This window comes from Sorex fumeus, unplaced genomic scaffold (genome assembly GCF_029834395.1).
Source record: "Sorex fumeus unplaced genomic scaffold, SorFum_2.1 ptg000002l, whole genome shotgun sequence".
Lineage (NCBI taxonomy): Eukaryota > Metazoa > Chordata > Mammalia > Eulipotyphla > Soricidae > Sorex > Sorex fumeus.
In genome coordinates this window covers 78,532,608-78,555,803 of record NW_026606059.1, presented here as the reverse complement: position 1 = coordinate 78,555,803, position 23,196 = coordinate 78,532,608, and the positions used below count along the sequence as shown (strand labels likewise).

The 23,196-nt window shown below is 45.6% G+C and overlaps 1 long non-coding RNA gene across 1 annotated transcript; it reads right to left on the bottom strand.

Moving 5' to 3' along the window:
• Nucleotides 1-11,631: 11,631 nt before the first annotated feature.
• LOC130020526 (uncharacterized) lies at nt 11,632-23,161 on the bottom strand. Its single transcript, XR_008792010.1, has 4 exons — nt 22,554-23,161; nt 19,767-21,040; nt 19,114-19,162; nt 11,632-12,096 (listed from the first exon to the last, which is right to left on the bottom strand). It is a non-coding gene; the product is annotated as an uncharacterized LOC130020526 (long non-coding RNA).
• Between the last annotated feature and the right edge of the window lie 35 nt (nt 23,162-23,196).

Below are 23,196 nucleotides of genomic sequence, written 5' to 3'. Positions count from 1 at the left end.
GGAGAACTAACGGTTACATGGGCTATGTGCAGTTTCGGGGGGAATACGTGCTCAGGGTCTCGAAGCTCTCTAAACAGGAACAAAGCTTCTACCCCTTTAAAGGTTTCCCTCAGCAAACCTGCATTCCCAAGCCTGGCCAATAGTAAATTACTAATCTATTATTAATCTACACTGTTCATTGGGAAATAGGTTCCTCGGCCTCAGTCCTTTGCCATTGTTTGGACTTGATATCTGAAGCTTTCCTGTCTAGGATCCCTGGGGAGTTCTCACCGGTTATCCAGTCTGGATGGCTCAGTTCTAAGTTTCCTGAGGATGCTCCCTGTTTTCCACTGGGGTTGAAGTAGACAACATTCCTACAAGTAGTGGATGAGAGTGTTGGGGTGTTTTTTTTTCCACCACATCCCGCCAGCACAGATTGTTCCTACTATTTAGCTGTTGTGGGGTGTTTTTTTTTTTTTTGGCTTTTTTGGGTCACACCTGGCAATGCTCCGGGATTATTCCTGGCTCTGCACTCAGGAGTCACTCCTGGTGGTGCTCAAGGGATCCTATGGTATGCCAGGGATCGAACCCAGATCGGCCCGGGTCGGCTGCATGTAGGCAATGCCCTGACCACTGTACTATGGCCCCAGCCCTGTTCCTACTATTTTTGATATACGCCATTCTCACTGCGAGATGCGATCTCATTGTCACTTTGATTTGGACTTCCCTAAAGATGAGTCCTTTTTCATATGCCTATTGGCCATCCACCTGTCTTTCTCTAAGAACTGTCCATTTCCTCCGCCCATTTTCGAATCTCCTATTGTTGTTGATCTTTCTGAGTACTTTGTATATCCTAAATATCAACCATTTGTCTGATGTGTTGAATGCAAATATTTCTTCCCAGTCAGGTAGCTTTTAGTTTTAGCCCATGTTTCTTTTGCAATGCAGAAACCAATTTGATATAGTCACATTTATTTTTTCTTTTGTTACCTTTGCCAGTGGTATCAGATTACTTTTGAGGTCCAAATTTTGGAATGTTCTACCTATATTTTCCTCAATATACTTTACAGTTTCTAGATCTCAGGTTCTTTGATCCACTTTTAATTGACTTTTGTGTAGGGTGTGAGATATAGATCCAGTTTTTATTTCTTACTTGTAGTTATCCAGTTTTCCCCAGCACCTTTTACTGAAGAGGCTATCTTTACTCTTTTTTTTTTTTAATTTTTTTCTCTTTATTTTATTTTATTTTTTTTTACAGTTGTAGATTTACAATTTTTTGTGCTTTGGTTTCAATTATACAATGATCAGATACCCATCCCTCCACCAGTGCCCATTTTCCACCACCATGGATAATATCCCTCCCACCCCCATCCCCCCATCCCCCCTGTCTCTGTGGCAGGGCAATCCCCTGTGTTCTCTCTCTCCTTTTGGGTGTTGTGGTCTGCAAAAGAGGCATTGAGTGGCAAACATGTTCAGTCCATAGTCTACTTTCGACATGCATCTCCCCTCCTGGGAGGATCCTCCAAACATCCTTTATTTGGTGCTCCCTTCTCTATCTGAACTGCCCTTTCCTCTAGGATACCCGGCTGGCCTCTAAGCCATGGAGTAATCCTCCTGGTGCTGATCTCAGCTATTCTTGGGTATTAATCTCATACTTTGTTACTTTATATCCCCCAGATGAATGCAATCTTTCTATGTCTATCCCTCTCTTTCTGACTCATTTCGCTTAGCATGATACTTTCCATATTGTACCACTTGTATGTAAATTTCATGACTTCATCTTTTCTAACAGCTACATAGTACTCCATTGTGTAGATGTACCAAAGTTTCTTTAACCAGTCATCTGTTCTTGGGCATTCAGGTTTCTTCCAGTTTCTGGCTATTGTAAAGAGTGCTGCAATGAACAAACAAGTGCAGATGTCATTTCGACTATACATTTTTGCCTCTCTGGGATATATTCCCAGGAGTGGTATTGCTGGGTCAAATGGGAGCTCAATTTCTAATTTTTTGAGAATCGTCCATACTGTTTTCCAGAAGGGCTGAACCAGTGGACATTCCCACCAACAGTGAAGGAGTGTCCCTTTCTCGCCACATCCACGCCAGCATCGGTTGCTTTTGTTCTTTTGAATGTGGGCCAGTCTCTAAGGTGTGAGATGGTATCTCATTGTGGTTTTGATCTGCATCTCCCTGATGATTAATGATGTAGAGCATTTTCTCATGTGCTTTTTTGCCATTCGGATTTCTTCTTTGAGAAAGTTTCTGTTCATTTCATTGCCCCATTTTTGGATGGGGTTGGATGTTTTCTTCTTGTGGAGTTTAACCAGTATTTTGTATATCCTGGATATCAACCCCTTGTCAGATGTGTATTCGGTGAATATCCTTTCCCATTCTGTAGACTGTCTTTGTATTTTGGTCACTGTTTCTTTAGAGGTGCAGAAGCTTCTTAGTTTAAGGAGGCTATCTCTACTCTTGTCATGTTCTCTGCTCTGTAGCTGTTCCAGAGCTATGGGGGGAGACCTGGGGTTGGGGGGATTAGCTTTCATGGTCTAAGGCTGGTAGCACATAGGCTTGTACACAACCAGAAAAGCAAGAGACATGGGCCTGGTGTTCTGACAAAGTTTTTTCGGGGAGAACGTTGGTTATATAGGGCGAAAGGAATGAAATCCATGCGGAGTGTGAAAGACGAGAGGGTGTGAGGTAAGGGGAGAAGAGAAAGGCCAGATTTATGGCTCTGTGGGCTAAGTGGGATGGAGTGATAAGGAGTCTCTATGATCTAAAGCAGAGGCAGAGCTGTAAGTCTGACAGATGCCCTGTCAGCTTCCTATGTTTCAAGCACTGGCCGCCAGTAATAGTGAAGTCATCAACCTACACTAATTTGCTGGACATGCCAGGTCCCCTGGCACCAGCTCACCTCCACAAGTCCGGGACTTAGAGTTTTCTCACAGGACCTGGAGCCCAAATGGTTGGGGAGCTGTGCCAGAAAGAACTCCAACACCGCTCCTTAATCGAAAATCAACTGTCCATATGTACGGAGTTTTGTTGTTGGGTACTTAATTCTAACCCACAAATCAGAGAGTCTATCTTTATTCTAGTACCATGCAGTTTTGATCAGTATAGCTATAATACAGCTCCAAATTAGGTAATGAGATACTTCACAGTTTCTTATTTTTCGTTTTGGTTTTCCTATTCAGAGTGTCTTCTGATTCCATACAAAATGCATTATTGATTTTTCTAGGTGCTTGAGACTTCTGGTATGTTTTAGCAAAAATTATTTAGGCACCTGATTAGAATCCCTTTGTCACCTGTGGTGGTGGGAGCAAGCAGAGAAGCTCTGTCCCTGAGTCCGCCGAGCCTGGAGTCCAAGGTCTCAGAGAGTTCCGCTTATCTTGTTCTGTGGGTCTTCAGTTGTGCGTGGGTCTCGGCCGGAGCTGCCGCGCGGGTCCGGAAAGCGTCCTGGAGTGTGGCGACGGCTGGGTAGTGGAAGTCGTGTCTGCTTCCATCAACCCCCCAGGGATTGAATTGTGCACAGGAGACCCACCCTACCCAGATAAATACCCCACTGGCAGACTTCCACTCTCGACACGACTTCCACTACCCAGCCGTCGCCACACTCCAGGATGCTTTCCGGACCCGCGCGGCCGCAAGCGGCCGTGCGACACATCATAAGACACTAAATACCCATCTTCTGGAATTGTCGTACCATATTTGATAGGGTTCAAATATGGTAACACCTACAAGGGTGATTAGAGGTCACCCCAAAAGCCTCTATCCCTCTCGGAAAGACTGGCAAGCTACCGAGAGTATTCCGCCCGCATGGAAGAGCCTGGTAAGCTATTCGCTGTGTATTCGATATGCCAAAACCAGTAACTACAACTGGTCTCATTCACCTGACCCTGAAGGCTTCACCGACATGGCAGCACTGAGAAGGATGAGAAAGGAGAGGCCGACAAAATCTCAAGGCCGACCTAGGCTGCCACAACGAAGGAAGACAAAAATGATCGTCTGTACTTTCAATGCACGTACGCTAGCATCAGATGCATCCATCGAGGACCTGATGGTACAAGCGCGAATGATCAAGTACGACATCATTGGTCTGACCGAGACAAGAAGGTACGAATCTCACCATGCCGTTTTCGACACCGGAGAAGAATTGTTCCTCGGAACATGCAATAAAAGAGGTGTTGGAGGCGTCGGTGTCCTTGTCAACACAAACTTGGCCAAGAGCATTGATTCATTCGAATGCCTAACAACCCGAATCGGACGTTTACATTTGAATAGATGTGGCTCACTGCCTGCAGTTTCTATCTTCGTTGTCTATGCACCAACATCTATCTCATTATGATGAAAGAGAAATCGAGAAGTTCTACATGGAGCTAGAGAAGTTCTATAAAGAAGACCACACCTTCTACAAGATCATTGTGGGTGATTTTAATGCCAAGATAGGACCGAGAAGATCAGCTGAAGAACTTCACATCGGGACCCATGGCCTAGAATGGAACGAACAGGGTGAGAGACTGTCAGAGTTCATCATGTCGACCAAGATCATCCATGGTAACTCACAGTTCCAGAAGGCAGAATCTAAACGATGGACATGGGAGTCTCCCGGTGGACGATTCCACAACGAAATAGACCACATCATATTCAATCGACGGTTTTGCCTGACTGATGTCGCTGTTGTCCCAAAATTTCGAACGGGATTGGACCACCGTCTCCTTCGTGCAAAATTCTACTTCACAGAGCGGGGAGAAAGGGCTGCAAAGTTCAAAAAGAGAACTCCCAGAATGACCACCAACTGGGAACTCTTTGGTACTATTGCGGCAACATGGGAAGATGCCATTGTTGACAACATTGACGAGGAATATGATCGACTGGTTCAGCACCTCCATGAATGTGCGAGGAACGCCAAGAGAGAGATAGCCACAAAAAGTTGCCTATCTTCGAAAACTCTTGAGCTAATTCGCAAGCGTGGTTTAGCGCATGCCTCAGGCAACCGCAAGCTAACGTCCGAGCTTGCAAAGCAGTGCAGAGATGCGATCAAGGAAGACCTCAAAGAGAGAAGAGCAGAAGTACTGGTAGATGTGGCAGAAGCCGGGAAAAGTATTCATAACGCCCGCCTGTCCTTCGCCAACTATAAGACCAAGATGACTGCCCTCCGACGTCCTGATGGATCCATCACATCCTCCAGAACGGCAATGGAGAAGATTATCCATGACTTCTACTCAAATCTCTTCGATAGCCATGTCCACTTGCCAACATACCAAATTCCACAGGATGGGTATGTTGTTCCCAACATTCTCCCCTCCGAAATCCGACACGCCATTTCGTCGGTAAAGAAACAAACAGCACCCGGCCCAGACAAGGTCAGACCTGAACACCTGAAGAACCTGCCGTCAGTACTCATCAATACACTGGCTCGGCTCTTCACTCGCTACCTGTCTGAATGCAAGGTTCCGTCCCAATGGAAAACCAGCAGGACCGTACTACTGTTCAAGAAGGGAGACATCCATGACATTGGCAACTATCGCCCGATCTGCCTATTGTCTGTCATCTACAAGTTGTTCACTCGAGTCATCCTGAATAGGATTGGCAGAACATTAGATGAAGGACAACCATGCGAGCAAGCAGGGTTCCGCAAAGGATTCAGCACCATCGACCATATCCACACAATAACCAAGCTCATTGAGGTTTCTCGGGAGTTCAAGATGCCGCTCTGCTTAACGTTCATTGATTTAAAGAAGGCCTTTGATTCTGTTGAGATGGAAGCGGTCATTAAAGCCCTAGCCAATCAGGGCATTCAAGCCCAATACATCAGGATCCTCCGTGAGCTCTATTGCGGATTCACTACCAGGATCTCACCATTCTACAAAGAAGTGATCGTTGATGTCAAGAGAGGGGTGCGGCAGGGTGATACCATTTCACCGAAACTCTTCAGTGCCACCCTCGAGAACATCATGCGACGACTGGAATGGGAAGGAATGGGAGTGAAGATAGATGGTCGGCAATTACACCACCTCCGCTTTGCTGATGATATTGTTTTAATAACACCAAACATCAGCCAAGCGGCACAAATGCTGGCCGACTTTGACCGTGAGTGTGGAAAGGTAGGACTACAGCTGAATCTCACGAAGACAATGTTTATGAGAAACAGCCTTGTTCCTGACGCCCCATTTGCTCTTAACGGAACGACCATCTCCGAATGCAACAGCTATGTGTACCTAGGTCGAGAGGTCAACATGACAAATGACCTGGCACCCGAGCTGCACAGGAGGAAGAGAGCGGCTTGGAACGCCTTCAAGAACGTCGAAGAAATAGCTAAGAGGACGAAGAACCTCCGGCTCCGGGCACATCTCTTTGATTCCACTGTTCTTCCTGCATTAACATATGCCTCAGAGACCTGGGCCCTACGCAAACAAGATGAGAACGCTATTCAGGTCTCCCAAAGAAGAATAGAAAGAGCTATGCTTGGAATATCATGTTTCACTCAAATGAGAGAACGAATCCGGAGTTCTGACATCCGTCGACGATCAAGGATCAGGGACGCTGTCTCATTTGCCAAGGTGTCGAAAATCAGATGGGCTGGTCACGTAATGAGATTTAAAGATGACCGCTGGACTAGAGCTGTTACCGACTGGATTCCACGGGATGTCAAAAGACCGCGTGGCCGCCCACCTACCAGATGGTCAGACTTCTTCGTCAAGATCATGAACGATCGGTTTGAGGCCCTTCATGTTCCTGGAGCGAACAGATGCCATTGGGCTACACTAGCACGCGACAGGGACAAATGGAGACGTTACTGGCGCCCGCTCGAGCAAATCGACGACTAACAGGAAGTTTAGTGATTAAATGATTATTTAGGCACAGTCACACTGAAAAAAATATTCTATGTATACAGTAGACACTAATTTTGTTATGTGACCAGACATTTGGAAAAGTCAAAACAGAGCTGTAAAACAAAGTTGCATTGACCTGACTGCACTGACCTCCCATTGTTCATTGATTTGCTCGAGCGGGCACCAGTAATGTCTCCATTGTGAGACTTGTTGTTACTGTTTTTGGCATATCGAATATGCCACGGGGAGCTTGCCAGGCTCTGCCGTGCGAGCAGGATACTCTCGGTAGCTTGCCGGGCTCTCTGAGAAGGATGGAGAATCGAACCTGGGTCGGCCACATGCAAGGCAAATTGCCCTACCCGCTGTGCAAAGTTTAATGCATTAAATGAAAAATTTTGTGGATTTGGGCCTGGGAGAAGGCTCTGAGGCTGGAACACATGGTTTGCATGTGGGCACCCCAAGTTCAATTCCTGGCACCGCATGGTACCCCAAGCATGATCAGGAACAAACCTGGAGCACTGTCAAGTGTGGTCCAAAACTGACAGAGGAAAATGGTCCTCCTGCTCCTCTTGAGGGGGTCGCCTCTTGCACGCCTACCCACTAGAGGGCGTTGGGGGACCAGACACGGTGGTCATACCTAAATGAGCAGGAGATGGCGGACAGCTCCAAAGCCATGTTTATGTCTCAGTCACTGTGTTTATGATCTTTTCATACCTTCCTTTCCCTCCTCCACCCCCACCCCCTTTCAGTGACCATCAGCATTAACTGTTTGGGCAGGGTGGATCAGCACAGCTGCAGCTTGGCGCCATCATCTGTTTGCACGCTTCAGGTGGGGCCAAGGTCGGGACACTATCTCGGAGGCCTGTGAGGTTCCTGAAAGCATGCAGCCTTGGCCTTCAAGGCTGGAGCTTTCCCACAACCGGCTGGAGTTTTCCCACAACATCGTGTCCTCACATAATCCCATGGGGAAAAATAATTTAAAAACTTTGGGAAAATGGTGAATGAGACCAGTTGTAGTTACTGGTTTTGGCATATCGAATACACAGCGGATAGCTTGCCAGGCTCTTCCGTGCGGGCGGAATACTCTCGGTAGCTTGCCAGTCTTTCCGAGAGGTATAGAGGCTTTTGGGGTGACCTCTAATCCCCCTTGTAGGTGTTACCATATTTGAACCCTATCAAATATGGTACGACAATTCCAGAAGATGGGTATTTAGTGTCTTATGATGTGTCGCGCGGCCGCTTGCGGCCGCGCGGGTCCAGAAAGCGTCCTGGAGTGTGGCGACGGCTGGGTAGTGGAAGTAGTGTCCCTTGTCTTAACAGCTGTCTGCCTTGCTTCCACGTTAACTGGCTATTCTGAGGTGCTGTGGGAGCCTCTGTGTCTTTGGTTTCTTCTGATTCAAAAGTTGGCATTTTCAAATCACCTTGGTTTAGTTCTGTGCCATATTTTAATTTGTGATATTTTGCCCTTTCTTGTTTTAATGCATACTCTAACATCTTTATTCTTCTTACTAAATCTTTCTTCAAGTTTTCTTGACCCTTTCTTTCTCCTTGCAAAAATGCTATCCGGGCCTGCAGTTCGGCCCGCTCCACCTCCCAGTGCGCCCGCTCCATCTCCAAGCGAGCCCACTCGTGCTGGGTGTAGTGCAGAATGCCGGGGATCCTGTACTGCTGCGGCCGGGACAGCTCGGGGCCTGCCGCGGGGGCCGCTCCCTCGGCGGCCGGAGGACCCCCGCCGCCGCCGCCGCCGCCTCCCGCCGCGCCGTTGCCCCCGGGAGAAAGGCTCGTGTTTCCCCCGGGTCCCTGCTGCTGCCTTGGAGGGGCCGCCAGCCCCGGGCCGCCGCCGCTGCCGCCGCCGCCACCACCACCTCCGGCGAGCTCGTCCATTGTGTGTGGGGCCCGGTCGGGGCGCAGGGCGAGACGCCGACGGCTGGGGCGGGGGGTTAGGGGTTGGGGAGAGAGAGGAGGAGGAGGGCCGGGGAGGGTGGCCCCGCGCGGGCGGCGGGGCGGAGGGCGCGGGGGAGAGGGGCGAGGTGGGGGGGAAGGTCGTTGCCGTACGCCGGCCCGCGGGTCAGAGCAGGGAGCTGCCGGCCGCCGCCATTACGGTCCCGCCTCCATCTGCCCGGCTCACTCACTTTGGGGGAGGGGGGGCCGGGGCGGGAGGGGGAGAGGAGGCAGGGCCCGGAAGGGGAGAGACTAGGGCCTTCGCGCCCGCGCGGCATGCCGGGTAGAGACGCCGCCGCACGCCCGGCGGCCGGGGAGGAGTCGGGACGTCACGGGATGTCAAGAGACCGCGTGGCCGCCCACCTACCAGATGGTCAGACTTCTTCGTCAAGACCATGAACGATCGGTTTGAGGCCCTCCATGTTCCCGGAGCGAAGAGATGCCATTGGGCTACACTAGCACGCGACAGGGACAAATGGAGACGTTACTGGCGCCCGCTCGAGCAAATCGACGACTAACGGGAAGTTAAGTGATTAAGTGATTAAGTGGGAAAATGGTGCTGGAGCAATAGTACAGCAGGTAGGGCATTTGCCTTACACGCGGCAGAGCTGGGTTCGATTCCCAGCATCCCGTATGGTCCCCCGAGCACCGCCAGGAGTAATTCCTCAGTGCATAATCCAAGAATAACCCCTGTGCATTGCCAGATGTGACCCAAAAAGCAAAAAAATAAAAATTGTGAATTTAGAAAAGATTTAATTGCTCCATACATATTTTTGCTTTGGATCATAAATGGCTGGGTATGAACATACTTGGGAAGCAGACATAGGAATAAAAAACAGAACTATTATATGCAGAGCAAATTCTCCATCCCTTTGAGCTATCTCTCCGGCCTTTTGTTATATATTTACACCCCAAAAGGATTTCTGCAACTCTCCATTTAAAGCAGTATTTGGGGAGGGGAGTTTTAAGGCCGCACCCAACAGTGCCCAGGTTTACTCTTGATTCTGTGCTCAGGAGTGATCCCTGGCGGTACCTGGGGACCATATGCAATGCCAGGGCCAAACCCAGGGCTGGCCACATGTAAGACAAGTGCCTAATTCCTCACACTATTCTCTGCCCCCCAAACTTATTTTTCAAACACACAAACTGCTGTTTTCTTAATAATAACTTTTTTTTCAGTGAACAAATGAAAAAATCATATGGTAGAAAGTAAATGCTCCAAGATGAGACCAGTGCAAAACTGGCATGTCTCGAAAGACAGGAGAAGCTTGCATGGTGAGAACTGTGGGTTCTCACTGCATATAACTGGAAAGAAACACAACCCTGAGTGAAAGCACTGGGTCAAACTGCTTTCCCATGTCTTTCCCACCAAAATTATATATGCTACAATAAAGAATTTTATTTTTAATTTTTTTTATAATGTAGGAGTGTAGGATAACATTGTTTTGTCCTTCCTGTATAGCCTCAGGTAGCTTAGGTTTATTGGGTTGCTCCCATCACAGTGCTCCCATTTCTCTGTGTTTATTCGTAACTTCTTTCTTTGTGCTCTGTTGACTTGTAAATATTGTTTTTCTCTTCTCCTTAAGTCCTTTGCACAGTTTATTCAGAGCAATGTCCTTTTTGAATGGACACAAGAAGACAGTAAATGCTATGCTTTTGTAAAGTGGGAGTTTACTGACTCAGTGATATTTTAGTCCTGGGCATCTGTTCTCTTGCCAAAGCCTCAGCTGCCCTTACTTCCTAGCACCCCCCAAAGGCAGGGTCCCAAAGAGGAAACCAGGGAAAGCAGCAAGCTATGTGCTACCCTTGCATCGAAATGGGCCTGGCCAAAGTGCCATAATGCTTAACTATAAGAGCTTGGTCATGGATAAATGCTGTCATGATCCAAAAGCAATAACTAGATTCAGACCCTAGGATTAGGAAAGATTAATCTGGCCTGAGCGCTGTAGTCTGAGTCTGTGGCAAGATGTTCCTAGGAGAGCTGCCCTACAGGCCTCTATGTATCTTACTGTATCCTTACAAAAATAACTAGTATTAAGATGTTGATTGAGTTTTTGGACTGAGGAAAGGAGAAAAACACTTTATAAGGTATTTTGCCCTTGGGCAGTCAAGAAGGGCTTTGGAATACCTCAGGTTGTGTCCCCTCCCACCCCCCCAACCCCCCCCCAGCCCTTGAAACTGATGGCAGTCAGGAAGGGCTTTCTTATGTTGATTTTGTTACCAGACTGGGTTCAGCCTAGAGTGCTGGGGAGTTGGAAAGATCCGAGAGCTGGAGAGAGATGAGAGAGACAACAGGGCGGCAAGATGGAGTGCGAAAGAGACTAGCAAGGGGGACAGAGGGAGAAGAATGTAGAAGAATACAGGAGCAGGCAGGTGGAGAGAGAGAGCCCAGGCTGCAAGATGGAGGGTGGAGAGATGCGCGGGAGAGGAGACAGGAATGGGGGGCTCAGAGACTGGGGCAGGTGCATGGGGAGAATGGAATAAACAGCATCTGATCAACCAACAGGACTGGCCCTCATCTCCTCCTTCCATCTGCCCCATGGTCTGGGCCACCTCAGCTGGGGGAGTGCCCGGGGCCCCCCTGAACCCGGGCGGCTAGGGGGAGAGCCAGTGGGGCCTCTCCCTGGCCGCCCTCCCAGAGATTTTATAAAAGTACTGCTATTTATTCATTGATTAAGCTGATTGAATTGGGCATGAACTCCACATTACTTTTTCTTTTTTTACTCAGAATGTTAATTTTATTTTATTATTTTATTATTATTTTCCCCTACCCCCTTTTTTTGATTCACCGTGAGATACAGTTACAAAACTTTCATGTTTGAGCTTCAGTCATACAATCATCAAACACCCATCCCTTCACCAGTGCACATTTTCCACCACCAAAATTCCCAGTATTCCCCCACCCCCACCCGTTCCAATCCTTCCCCTGCCTATGGCAGACAATTTCCCTCTCTACTTTGGTTACATTCGATATTTCAACACCAGTCTCACCACTACTCAAACCTGCTGAAAAGGCAATGCTAGATGATTTGTTTTATTTTGCTTGTTATGGATAGAATATAATGTCCAGGAAATTCTGTGTCATTCTCTTCCAGGAGCTTTAGTTTATAGTCTCTGGGTCTTGGCCGTTGATGAGATTACACGGTGCTGAAGGCAGTTGATGGGCATAACTGCCAAGCTTCTGGAAAACTGGGGAGCTGGGGGGAGGAGGCCCAGTCCCGATCCAGGCGGGCTTGGAGATCTCAGTCACGGTTTCCCGTCTACCCGGGTTTTCCTGCTGGTCCATTCTCTGGTGAGATCCATCCCGCCCTGGGTGAAGCTCATCCTCTCTTGGGTGAGGCTCTTCCTGTGAGGGACAGGCCCAAAATGGACCACCAGAATTAATTTAGCTTAGCTTAACAGAAACCTGCATTGCAAAATAACTGGTTTTTCTGGCCCTGAGCAAGGAATTCAGATACAGGTGCCCCGAGTTGCAAGTCTCGAGAAGGGTGGGGGTCAGACCAGATAACCAGATGTCTCTCACAAGACCCAGGACTGCCCTAAAAACCAGGACGTTCCTAAGCACTGACACAAAATGCTGATCTTTAAACGACAGGCTAAGGAGTGATGTGCTTTAAAATGGATTGGTCGGGAAAGTGTGGGTTGTTACAAATCTATTGGCTATGAAATGCGCGGGCTCTGCTGTAATGGTGGGTGACTGCCTATATAAGATCTTTGGAGAAGCTCGGGGTCTTTACCCAACCTGCTGGAACTGCATGTCTGTGTAGGCGTTTGGACCCTGGCTAGCCAGTCTGTAATAAACCCTGCTTGCTGTTTGCAGTCTCTGGAGTCTCTTTGTCGTTAGAGGGAGATCTCGATCCACGCCCTGTAAGTCCGAGCAAGTGGAGAGTGCCTTTGCGCATGGCGGTGGTTGGGTTCTGGAGATTTTCGACTGCTGGGGCTCCACTTAGGGCGGGGAGAAAGACTCAACCCGCCCCCCTCCAAGGTTTCCTGTGAGGTCAGCCTAGCGTGGGGTCAGGAGATTCTGTGGCACTCTCTTCCAGGAGCTTTAGTTTATGGTTTCTGTTTTGGCCATTGATGAGATTACATGGCGTCGCTGGGGGCAGTTTGTGGGTGTGACTGCCAAGCTACTGGAAAACTGGGGACCTAGGGGTAGCCTAGCCTCAGTCCCAATCCAAGCAGGCATGGAGATCTCAGTCACGGGTTCCCGCCTACCTCCACGCTACAGGCCCTAACTGTCTTTTAATCTCTTTTGAAATTTATGGGTCTCTGAAATAAGGACTATAAGTGAGCTTATATAGCTGAGCCGGGGGTAGTTTGTGAGTGTGTCTCCCACATACATAACTTTTGGCCATTTAATTTCTTGTAAACTTGACCCCAAGTTGTTCGGGTCTGGCTAAAGGCACAGTAACAATTTGGGGGTATCTGGAAATCTAAAGGCACCATCAGGTTGCTGATGCACTCACCCCACAGGTACAGGTTGATCTGGTGGTGGCACCATACCCCCCAGTAAAGAATTTTAAAAAAAACGCAGTTCATTTGGAGAACCATGCGGTTTTACATACATAAATAATAAGTTAAATGGACAGAACAATGACTTAAATATACTGTTCAAGAAAGAAAACGTTTTTAAATATATTCTGAGTTGTCTATCTACCTGCAAGAAAATACTAAAGAGAGTCCACAAATCTTGATTCCTTTAAAACACATCCTCGCAGTTTCTAAACTAGAGCTCCAAGGGACGGGACCAGAAACCGCAGATGAATTGTGGGAAATGCCTTTCCTCCTCCTAACCAATCAAGGTATTGGCCTGGTGCAGGGGTCCTTCCCATAGCCACAGCCGCATCCCCCTCCATATCCCATAAGAACCATAAGTTAGTCTCTTAGGTGAGACCTTCACTAGGGCAGCTTAATCACCAGAAACACATTAGGCCAATAAGTCATTAGTCCCACCTCAATTAATATTACACCAAACACACAATAGTAACAGTGAGCGTGACGGTCTAAACCACACAGGTTACAATGGTAAAGCAACGCGGAAGCGCACCAACCTTAGTGAAGAGACTATCCCAGATGACCCCAACAGTAATGAAGTGCTAGACAACCTCTCTGACAAGGAATTTAGAAGGGAGCTACTGAGGATGCATAGGGAGCTAAAAGAAGCAATGGAACACACCGCCAATAAAATACAAGAGGATTTGAAAGCAGAGATGTGGAAAATGCAAACAAAATTACAAACGGAAATGACAGATCAGAAAAACCTGGTAGATGAATTGAAAAACTCAATAGAAGGCCTCAGTAGCAGAGTAACAGCTGCTGAGGACAAAATCTAGTGAGCTCGAAGATGAAATGCAGACTCTCCAGAAAAGAGCAGAAAATGGAAAAGAGATTCACAATCAGAGAACAGATGTCAAGATAAGATAGGGATGAAGTCAAGAGAAACAGCATAAGAATTATTGGAGTCCCAGAGGGACAGGAAGAAAACCCCGATGAAGAAGAAACTGTCAAAGACATCATTGCTATGACATTCACAGAGCTGAAGGACACATGTGACCACATTCAGGATGCCCAAAGGGTTCCGGCTAGAATAAACCCCAATAAAAATACTCCAAGACACATCCTGATCAAAATGACATAAACCTTAAACAGAGAAATATTTCTGAAAGCAGCAAGATCAAAGAAAGAAATTGCCTATAAAGGAGCATCCTTAAGATTGACAGCAGACTTATCTGATGAAACCCTCAGGGCCCCCAAACAGTGGTGGGATATAGTGAAAAAAAACTCAATGAAATAAAATGCCTCACCAAAAACACTTTACCCAGCTAGACTCTAATTAATATCAGAAGGAACAATACAGAGTTTCATAGACAAACAACAGCTCAGGAACTGCACAGACTCAAAAACCATGGTTACAAGAACATCTAAATGGGCTACTTTAAGACAAGACAAGCCCTTCAAATACACCAAACTTCAACAGAAAGATGGGACAAAACCCCATTAACAATAATTTCTCTCAACCTCAATGAGCTAAATGCACCAATTAAAGGGCACACAGTGAAGGATGGATCAGAAAATTGAACCCAACATTCTGCTGCCTGCAAGAAACACATCTGAACAGTCAGAGCAAACACAGACTCAAAGTGAAAGGCTGGAAAACAATTCTACAGGCAAACAACTCCAATAAGAAAAGCTAGGGTGGCTATTCTGGTATCAGACCATATTGATTTCAGACTGAATAAGGTCACAAGAGACAGTGAAGGTCATGTCTTATTGATCAAGGGATCTGTACAGCAGGAAGAACTTGAACTCCTAAATATATATGCACCTAACAAGGGACCAACAAAGTACTTAAAACAACTACTCATAGACTTGAAGAAAGACATCGATAGCAACGCAATACTTGTGGGAGATTTCAACACCACTTTATCACCCCTCAATAGATCTGCTGTGCCCAAGTTTCAGATCTCCAACTGCAGAAAGACCAAGTCTACACATGATAATGCAAAAGCAAAGGAGCTTTATTACTAGCCTGAGCCACTGCTAGCTCGAGCTAACGTCCAAGACCCAACCAACGCAGTGGAGTCTTGATAAGGACCCTGACTCCAAATCACAAGCAGTTTATATAGATTTAAGAGGCAATTTATAAACTGTTCTATTTTTAGCACTGGCCCTATTACACTGGTGGTCAGCAATTAGGCAAAGATTAGTAACAGTTTTTAAGGAGAGTGCAGTGACCCTTCATGGCCAGCCAGACCCAACTGCCCTATTCCTTATCTTGGCAAATTACTCAAGTGGGAGTTTACCAGCAACTGCAAGTCCTGCTTTGGAGAAACAGAAACTGAGGCCTAGCTGAGACTTAATGTTAGTTGCAGTGTGTCATGGCATAGATTTTGCCCTCACAGATCAACTAAACTCAAGCTTAGCGAGGATATACTTTATCTGAGGAAAGAAATGGAAGGAGGGGCTTAGAAGATATACACAGGACACTTCATGCTCAAAAAAGTTGAATACACATTCTTCTCAAGTGTGCATGAGACATTCTCCAAGATAGACAACATACTGCGCCACAAAACATATCTCCATGAAATAAAGGAGATAGAGATTGTATCAACAATCTTCTCAGACCAAGATGCACTGAAAATAGAAGTAAATCACACACACAAACAGAAAATCAAATCAAACACCTGGAAATTAAACAGCTCACTACTGAACAACGAGTGGCTTAGAAAGGAAATCAAAGAGGAAATCAAAAGATTCCTGGAAAGGAATGAAAATAAGGACACAAGTTACCAAAACTTAAGGGATACAGCAAGAGCTATGTTGAGGAAAGTTTATAGCTCTACAAGCATTCCTCCGGAAGGAAGAGTGAGCCCACATAAACAACCTAAACTCACAGCTCAAGAGCTTGGAGAATGACCAACAAAAGGAGCTCAACCTGGGCAGGAAGAAGGAAATAATAAAACACAGAGCAGAAATTAATGAGATGGAAACCCGAAAAACAATCCAAAAGATCAATAAATCAAGAGCTGGATCTTTGAGAAAATAAACAAGATCAATAAACCTCTAGCAAGACTCACAAAGAAAGGGAGAGAGAAAACCCTAATAAACTGAATCAGAAATGAAAAGAGGGACATCACAACAGAGACTACAGAAATTCAAAGGATCCTCAAAGACTACTTTGAGAAGCTTTATGCCATGAAACAAGAAAACCTTGAGGAAATGGATAAATTCCTGGATTCCCATAGCCTCCTGGGGCTGAACCAAGAAGACCTAGAAAACCTAAACAAATTTATCACCATCAAGGAAATTGAAATAGTAATAAAAATTCTCCCCGGGGGCTGGAGCAATAGCCCAGCGGTTAGGGCGTTTGCCTTGCATGCAGCCGACCTAGGTTCGATTCCCAGCATCCCATATGGTACCCCGAGCACCGCCAGGAGTAATTCTTGAGTGCATGAACCAGGAGTAACTCCTGTGCATCGCCAGGTGTGACCCAAAAAGAAAAAAAAAAATTCTCCCCAAACACAAAGGTTCTGGCTCAGATGGATTCACTAGTGAATTTTTCCAAATCTTTAAGGAGCATTTACTTCCAATCCTCTTTAAGCTTTTTCAGGAAGCTGAAGTATCAGAAACACTTCCAAACAGTTCCTATGAAGCAAATATCACCCTGATACCAAAAGCAGACAGAATTACCATAAGGAAAGAGAATTACAGGTGATATCCCTGAAAAATACAGACACAAAGATTCTCAACATAATCCTAGCAAACATAATTCAACGACTCATCAAAAAGATCATACACCATGACCAAATAGGATTCATCCCAGGGATGCAAGGATGGTTTAACATTCGCAAGTCAATCAACATAATTTATCATATCAATAAAAAAAAACATATGGTCATATCAACAGATGCAGTGGAACCATTTGACAAGGTCCAGCACCCGTTTGTGATGAAAACTCTCAGCAAAATGGGCATTGAAGGAACTTTGCTCAATATAGTCAAAGCCATCTACCACAAGCCCACGGAAAGTATCATTCTCAATGGGGAAAAAACTAAAAGCCTTCCCTCTAAGATTGGGCACAAGACCAGGTTGCCCACTTTTGCCACTTCTATTCAATATACTACTGGAAGTCCTGGTCATTGCAGTTAGGCAAGAGAAAGGTATCAAGGGAATATAGACAGGAAAGGAAGAGGTCAAACTATCACTATTTGCAGACAATATGATACTATACTTAGAAAACCCTAAAGATTCTCAAAAAAGCTCCTAGAAACAATAGGTCAGTTTAGTAAAGTTGCAGGCTACAAAATCAACACCCAAAAGTCCATGGCTTTCTGGGGATGGAGTAATAGCACAGCGGGTAGGGTGTTTGCCTTGCACACAGCCAACCCGGGTTCGATTCCCAGCATCCCATATGGTCCCTTGAGCACCGCCAGGAGTAATTCCTGAGTGCATGAGCCAGGAATAACCCCTGTGCATTGCCGGGTGTGACCCAAAAAGCAAATAAATAAATAAATAAATAAGTCATGGCTTTCTTATATACAAATAAAGAAAAAGAAAAGACATTTTAAAAAAATCCCATTCACAATAGTACCCCAGAAAATCATGTACCTTGGAATCAGCTTAACCAAAGAGGTAAAGGACTTATAAAAGGAAAATTACAAAATACTACTTCAAGAAATAAGAGGATTCTAGGAAATGGAGACACATCCTCTGCTCATGGGTAGGGAGGATTTTACATTATCAAAATGGCAGTACTCCCTAAACCACTATACAGATTTAATGCAGTCCCTATCAGGATACCCATGACATTTTTCAAAGAAATAAACAACACTCCTGAAATTCATATGGAACAATAAACCCCCACGAATAGCTAAAGCAATCCTTGGGAAAAAGAAGATGGGTGGCATCACCTTCCCTAACTTCAAACTATACTACAAAGCAGTGGTAATTGAAACAGCATGCCATTGGGATAGAAAAAGACCTGCAGACGAATGGAGCAAAGTTGAATATTCTGTCACAGACTCTCATACATAGGACCACTTAGTAGTTGACAAAGGAGCAAGAAATATGAAGTGTAACAAGGAAAGCCTCTTCAACAAGTGGTGCTGGGAAAACTGGATAGCTACCTGCAAAATAAAGGAACTCTGACCTCTGTCTAACACCATGCACAAAAGTTAGATCAAAGTGGATTAAAGCCCTCAATATCAGGCATGAATCCATAAATTACACGTAGGAAAATGTAGGCAGAACTCTCCACGACACTGAAGCTAAAAGCATCTTTAAGGATGAAACACCACTGACCAAGCAAGTGGAAACAAACATAAACAAATGGCACTACATCAAACTAAGAAGTGTCTGCACTTCAAGAGAAACAGTGACTAAAATACAGAAAGAGCCCACAGAATGGGAAAGAATATTTACCCAATACCCATCTGACAAGAATATACAAGACATTAGTAGAATTGTACAAGAAAAAAACCTCCAACCCCATCAAAAAATGGAAAGAAGAAATGAACGGAAGCTTCCTAAAAATAAAAATACAAATGACCAAAAAGCACATGAAAAAATGCTTCACATCGCTAATCATCAGGGAAATGCAGATCAAAACAACAATGAGGTATCTCACAGCACAGAGACTAGCACACATTCAGAAGAACATAAGCAACCAGTGCTGGCGTGGATGTGGGGGGAAAGGGACCCTCTTTCACTGTTGGTGGGAATGCCCACTGGTCCAGCCTTTCTGGAAAACAATATGGACATTCCTTCAAAAACTAGGAATTGAGCTTCCATGTGACCCCGTAATACCACTTCTGGGAATATATCCTGAGGATGCAAAAAAGTATAGTAGAAATGACATTTGTACCTTTATGTTCATGGCAGCATGTTCACAATAACCAGAATCTGGAAACAACCTGAGTGCCCAAGGACAGACGACTGGTTAAAGAAACTTTGGTACATCTACACAATGGCTACTATGCATTCCATTATGTATTAGTATACATGCATTCCATACTATGCATTCCAGGAAAGATGAAGTCATGAAATTTGCTTATACGTGGGTAGGCAATGAGAATATCATGCTAAGTGAAATGAGTCAGAAAGAGAGGGACAGACATAGAAAATGATGGTTGGAGGAATCGGTCAGGAGGGGAGATGTGTGCTGAAAGTAGATAAAGGACCAAACGTGATAGCCGCTGAGTATCTGTATTGCAAACCATAATGCCCAAAAGCAGAGAGAGAGTATGGAGGAAACTGTCTGCCAGGGAGGCAGGGGGAGGGTGAGAAAGGGGGGCCTATACTGCGGAGATTGGTGGTGGGAAATGTGCACTAGTGGAGGGATGGGAGTTTGAACACTGTATGATTGTAACTCAAACATGAAAGCTTGTAACTGTATCTCACAGAGATTCAATAAAAAAATAAAATAAATTAAAATACACACACACACACACACACACACACACACACACACACACACACGCACACACATCCTCAGCCATGGTTCCGGGAAGCTCTTACAGTTGTTGTAAGATGCAAGGAGTGGAAGACCAATGCAGCACTGAATTTGGTTCCATCACAGGCCGAAAGTGCTCACTTTGCAGATACTCTATCAAAGCCATGGCTGTTTCTCTTGCGGGCCCTCCACTCCAGAACTCCTGGTTTGAGCCGACTCAAGCTGAGGGATGGATGGAACAAAAATGTATGCAAAGAGAAAAATCTCTTTGTTTTTGGCTCCCAGAATTTTGCAGTCAAATTCTGGTGGTAGTGAGGAACGCACTGCTTGCTAAGGCTCAGGCTACTGCCCTCAGTCCACAATTCTGCCTCCACAAAAGGCACTTTTTCACAATACATACATTTTTGTACTGTAGCTTGTAGTACTGTTACCAATAGGGATTCATATGTGACACTTCACACCTTCCAGCCCCACCCCCTCCTTCCACCATAGTCACTGCCTCTTTCCTGTCCCACCCCCCAGTCCTTTCAGGAGGCATGTTGTTTCCACGGTCTCTGGGCATTTGTTCTTCCACCGTTACATTTTCTCATGCCCCACATATGAGAGAGATCATTCTAAGTCTCTAACTTCACTCAGCATCATGCTCGCTAGTTCCCTTTATGTAGCAGCAAATCGCATGACCTTATCGCTCCTTATGGCCGAGTACTATTTCTTGATCCAGTCCTCTATTCTTGAACATTTGGGCTGTTTCCAGATTTCGGCTATTATGGATAGCGCTGCAAGGAACACAGGGGTACAAATGTCTTTTCTCCATTTTGTTTTTGGATCCTTGGGGTATATTTCAAGAAGTGGGACTGTTGAGTCAATTGGAAGCTCATTCCTAGATGTTCTAATAATGTCCATATCGTTTTCCAGAAAGGCTGGGCCAGTGGACAGTCCCACCGGTAGTGAATGAGAGTCCCTTTCTCCTCACGTCCATACCAGCACTGGTTGTTCCTGTTCTTTTTGATGTGTACCAGTCTCTGAAGTGTGAGATGACAGCTTATTGTTGTTTAATTTGCGTCTCCTGATGATTGATGAGCCTTTTGGTCATGAGTATTTCTTCTCTGAGGAGGTTTGTTCATCTCTTCTCCCCATTTTTTTGATAGGGTTGAATTTTTTTTTGTGAAGTTCATACTAGAATAAAGGCAGACCCTCAGATCAATGGAATAGAGCTGAATATCCAGAGACAGCTCAGGTACACAGGTGATGAGTTAACCTTGGATAATGGAGCAAAAACTATGAAGTGGAACAAGGAAAGCCTCTTCAACAAGTGGTGCTGGGAAAACTGGTCAGCTACCTGCAAAACAAAAAAGCAAAAAACAAAAAAACTCAGACCTCTCTCTAATGCCAGGCACAAAAGCCATATCAGAATGGACTAGAGAGCTGATATCAGACCTAATTCCATAAGGTACAGAGAGGAAACATATGCAGAATCACCTTCAAGGATAAAACACCACTGACTAAGCAAGGAGAAACAAAGATAAACAAAGGGGACTACATCAAATTAAGAAGCTTCTACAGCTCAAAGGAAATGATGAGCAGGATACAAAGCCAGCCCACGGACCGGGAGAAAGTGGTAATGCAACTGCGGGAGTTTTTGCTCATTCAGCTCCCTAGCCCTTCTGGGTTGAGTGATTCCCTGAGGCGGTCTCTGGGAGATACGCCCTCGGGCTGATGTTGGCACCAGACTGTCAGCGGAGAACCTGACACCCCCTATAGCCAGAGACTGATGGATGATCTTTGGTGGCCGGTCTAGTAGTGGGATTCACTGTACGAGTCACCAGACGGGACTGATTAAGCAGAATGTTTTCTTATTACTTGGATTCATAGTCTTTGTTACTAGAGGATTCTCTAAGTTCTCGCCTCATGTGTCTCCTATATTGATATATAACACATGTAACCTTTGACCCTCTCCTCTTCCATCCCCCTTCACTGCATTCCCACAGACCACAAGTTCCGTATTCCTTTCTGCCCCTATAGAACCATCCAACTCTCCAAATAAATTCGCCAACTGACCATCAGTTGTTAGTCTGTGTCCGTTATTTACCAGATAACAGTTCAAGTCTGAGTCCTTGAGCCGTCAGCCTCAGAGGAACAATGTATTCATGCCTCCCAGGTTCAGACACAGCGGGACTGTGGACACCCAACACTCATCTGATAAGGGGTTAGTATCAAAGATATAGAAGATACTAGCAGGACTTTACAAGAAAAAGGGGGGAAAAAATACAGCCCCAAGCTTTTGAACACTATACAATGCCACCTTTCACTTCAGTGACAAAACCCAAAGAATTCAGGTTTGTTAAACATGCCAATCTGAGTGTGTTTATAGAAACACAACCTGATTGAGAGTTGATCTGACATTTCCTTTGAGTAAATTCCTAGTCCCTAAACTTGGTTAATGTTTTGTTAAAGGCTAGGGAAATTCTCCCCTTGAGAAGGTTTTAACCCCATCAAAAAATGGGGAGAAGAAATGAACAGAAGCTTCCTCAAAAAAGAAATACAAATGGCCAAAAAGCTCATGAAAAAATGCTCCATATCGCTAGTCATCAGGGAGATGCAGATCAAAACAATGAGATATCTCACACCACAGAGACTGGCACACATTCAAAAGAACATAAGCAACCAATGCTGGCATGGAAAGGGACCCTCTTTCACTGCTGGTGGGAATGCTCACTGGTCCAGCCTTTCTGGAAAACAATATGGACATTCCTTCAAAATCTAGGAATTGAGCTTCCATATGACCCCGCAATACCACTTCTGGGAATATATCCTGAGGATGCAAAAAAGTATAGTAGAAATGACATTTGTACCTTTATGTTCATTGCAGCATGTTCATAACAGCCAGAATCTGGAAAACAACACGAGTGCCCGAGAACAGAAGACTGGTTAAAGAAACTTTGGTACATCTTATACAATGGAACATTCCATTGTATAATGGAGTATGCAGCTGGTAGGAGAGATGAAGTCATGAAATTCGCTTATAAGTGGATAGACATGGAGAGTATCATGCTAAGTGAAATGAGTCAGAAAGAGAGGGACAGGCATAGAAGGACTGTACGCATTTGTGGAGTATAAAATAACATAACATGAGACTGACACCCAAGGACAATAGACACAAGGGCCAGGAATTTTGCTCCATAGTTGGAAGCCTGCCTCATGAGTGGGGGGAGAAGGCAACTTGGAATGGAGAAGGGATCACTAAGTCAGTGATGGTTGGAGGGATCATTTGGGATGGGAGACGTGTGCTGAAAGTAGATAAAGGACCAGACATGGAGCTGGAGTGATAGCACAGCGGGTAGGGTGTTTGCCTTGCACACAGCCAACCCGGGTTCGATTCCCAGCATCCCAGATGGTCCCCTGAGCACCGCCAGGAGTAATTCTTGAGTGCAGAGCCAGGAATAGCCCCTGAGCATCGCCAAGTGTGACCAAAAAAGCAAAAAAAAAAAAAAAAAG